A 3,543-nucleotide genomic window follows, 5' to 3' on the forward strand; every position below is an offset into this window, starting at 1 on the left:
GGTGCGCGATGCGCACACCCCAGCAACGCAGCTCGCGGGACCAGCCCCAGCGGTGGGGGAGAGACAGGCGCCAGCCAGCAGCTGGTGTTCCGCGAAACCCGCACACCCATAGTAGTTGATCCTTTTTCTTCTTGGGTAGGACATGCCTATGTAATTATTGTAAGCTGGTCTGGAGTAATGAATTTCCTCAATTGTGTTTATCTGGAAAATACTTAATTTCTTATTTTTCAAGGATAGCTTTGCCGAATGTCATATTCATATATCAGCATTGATGTTTTCTTTATTCGGGTTTTCATACTGTTGTTTGCTTTTACTCAGAACTTTGTATACATCATACTATTTTTCTCCTGGCATCCAAAATTTCTGCTAAGAAGTCTGCTATTTGTCAAATGGTAATCCACCTGTAGGTGACGTGATTCTCATGGGTTTTGTTTGTTTGTTGTTAATTTCTACTTTGTCTTGGTCATTTTTGTTCTTTTAAAAAAATATTTTAATACTTACCTAGTATGGGAGATACCAGGGACATGAAAGTGGTTCCAGGATGAGGCTTATCCATGACACTTCAGGTGTGCGGACTCCTGTGATTTCCCCAAATAGGAAACTCAACTGCATAATTTGTAAGAGTGCAGAACTGTGTTCACACTCTCCCCAATTTAAAAAAAAAAAAAAGGAAAAGAAAAACAATTCATTGTAAATATTTATTATACATGATACTGTTTTACATAAAGATTTTTTATACAATTATATATTTTATATTGGCACATTCCTTCAATTTTACTGCCCTTTCTTTCTACCCATTTCTCCCTCTGCTCCATCCCAATTTCACTTTTGTTCTCCTGGACATTTTTGCTTCTAATTTATGTCATATCTATATACATGATTTATGGATCTATATAAAATATTGGATCCACAAAAGAGATTAGACATGCCATGTTTATCTTTCTAAGACTGACTTATTTCACCTGATATGATTATTTCCAGTTGCATCAGAATGAAGTTCCAACATTTGTAGGAAAATGGATGACTTGGACTTTTGGTGGTTGATAATATGCCATGGAGAACACCCTTTGTGACGTAGTCTGTTAAGGATCCTCTGAGTTTCTTAGGCCAGGATATCTACTTATTTCTAAAGAAATTGGATATATTTGTATGTTTTTCCTGTCTTTGTTCCTTCATGGGACGAAAAATATCTTTGTTCAATTCTGTCCTATATATCTCATAAACTTTCTTCAGTCTTCCTTTTAATTTTTTCTTGTTTATCTATGTAAATTTAAAAGACTAGTCTTTTAGCTCATAAATTATTACTTCAGCCTAATCTGTTGTTAAGGCTCTAAGTTTTAGTTTTTATTTTACTAATTTGAGTGCTTTAGCTCCATCCAAGATTTCTATTTGTCCTGGATTCACCATGGAGACCAGGCTGGCCTTGAACTCACAGAGATCTGCCTGCCTCTACCTCCCGAGTGCTGGGATTAAAGGTGTGTGCCATCACACCTGGCCTCTTCTTTATATTTCAATTCAAATAACGAATTGTGTTCTTTATTTTCCTTTCATTCTTTTGGTTTTTCTAATTTCTTTTTTTCTTTTTTGTTTTGTTGTGTTTGCTTTGTTTTATTTGCTTTGCTTGAAACAAAATCTCACCATATACCCCAGGCTGGTCTGAACCAATGTGTATTTGTTGGTATCACTCCCCCTGCATTAGTTTCTTGAGTGCTATGGCTAGTACTCTCTATCACCACTCCTGGTCATGAAATACTTTAATTTTATTGAATTGTCTGTTTATTCTCACATTTTGTTGTGCTTTCTTAAAATCATAATTTTGAGGCTTTTTTTCAGTCACTTGAACAATTCTTGTTTTTGTTATTGTTGTTTCAGTGGACATATGTGTTCCTTTGGATGTAGAATATGATGTTGCTGTTTCATGCTTCTTGTGTTATTAAATTGATTTTTTTTTATCCTTAGTGGGGCAGATACTCACAGATATATTCCAAGTCAGAGAGACCTGTCAGAGGCATGGAACACAGAGAGGTGACCACCTGTCAGATGGGTTGCAGCTCCTTTAGGTAGTCAGGTTCTCATGTGGCTCTGGGCTTGAAGTGCCTAACCCTGTACACAGGCAGGATCCCTGCCAATATTTTCATGTGTTGCAGGGATGACAGACCCACTCTAGTAACCAAACCAGGTAAGGTTTGGCTTGGATGGTAGTAAGGTATGACATTTGTGACTTAATGGGGTGCACAATGGTGGGATCAATGCAGTCTGTCCAAGATGGGCCAGTGAGTAAGGGTGAAGTACCAGTCCGAATCTGAAGACTGCATGCTGGCCAGGCTACATGGGAAGACCTAGACCATCAGACCTGTATGGGACAATTATCAGTGCCTGCCTGAGGCCTGTTTTTATGGCGATTCTAAGTAATAACCTCAAAGAAGCCTTCTCAAGTGCTTTCTGAGGATAAGTGTGGATAGGTGGCCTACCACCTGCTTTCAGAAGCTTCCAGAGGGTGAGCAGGGCTGCATGCCTGCTTCCCAGGCCTTCAGCAAACACACTTCTCACACAGGATGCCTCACTGCTTTCTGTGAAAGAATACTATTCAAATGAGAAGTTGGCTCTGTGTTTATTTAAAGTTCAAATTCCTTAAAAAAGAAACAAGGAATCTGGCATTGTTAATAATTATTAATTCTGGACAGTTAATAGCCATTGTAACTTTATATATCTTTTTGTAACTATCTGAAAGTTTGGAATACAATAAAATGTTGAGCACTTCACCACGGCCAGTTGAGCAACAAGGAAAAATGTGCCGATTAAAGACTAGACAGTATGTTACAGTTTAACTGAAAATGTCCAGTGAAGGCTTGTGTGTTAAAAGCTTAGTTGCCACTTAATTGTTCCTTGGAGAAGGGTTGGATGATGACAGGGTTGGTTTCACCAACAGGTTGATCCACTGATAAATCTAATTCAATGGTGTTGATGAGAGGTGATGGGAACTAGAAAGTGAGGCCTGGTGGGAGAGTGTATGTCCCAGGTGGTTTCTTTAAAGTGTGTATATCTTGGCCTGATCCAAAGTCACTTTGTCCCTCCCTACCTCCCTTTCTCTCTCCCCTTCCTCCCTTCTTCCCTCCCTTTTTCCCCTTTCCTTCTCCCCTCCCTCTCCCTCTTCTTCCTTCCTCTGCCCCCCTCTCTGCTTCCTGGCTGCCACAACACTAGCAGCTCTGCTTTATCACTTGTTCTCCACCATGATGCTTCATCTCGTGACCTCAGCTGGGGAATAGGTGGCAATGGATGCGATCTTCTGACTTTTCTCCTTTATCCTGCTTTCTGAAGTATTTTTTCACAGCCATGCAAAATGACTCTCTAAAGTGATCCATTTAGCATAAAACTTACAAAAACTAATCATGAATTCTTAGTAGCCTGATTTTTTATTCACTGCCTGGCCACTTGACATGAAGGCTGGCATTCACAGCAACAAAAGTCCTAGAGAAATGATCTTTGGGGAATGTTTCTCTCAAACTTACTAGAACGTTGCAGAATTTCAACTGTCTCACCATG

General features: G+C 39.5%; 1 non-coding gene across 1 annotated transcript; it reads left to right on the plus strand.

Annotated features, from left to right (window-relative positions):
• Nucleotides 1-493: 493 nt before the first annotated feature.
• On the plus strand, nt 494-649 carry LOC115070209. Its single transcript, XR_003849406.1, has one exon. It is a non-coding gene; the product is annotated as a U1 spliceosomal RNA (small nuclear RNA).
• The last annotated feature ends 2,894 nt before the right edge of the window (nt 650-3,543 follow it).

This window comes from Nannospalax galili, unplaced genomic scaffold (assembly GCF_000622305.1).
Source record: "Nannospalax galili isolate Female #2095 unplaced genomic scaffold, S.galili_v1.0 scaffold293, whole genome shotgun sequence".
NCBI lineage: Eukaryota > Metazoa > Chordata > Mammalia > Rodentia > Spalacidae > Nannospalax > Nannospalax galili.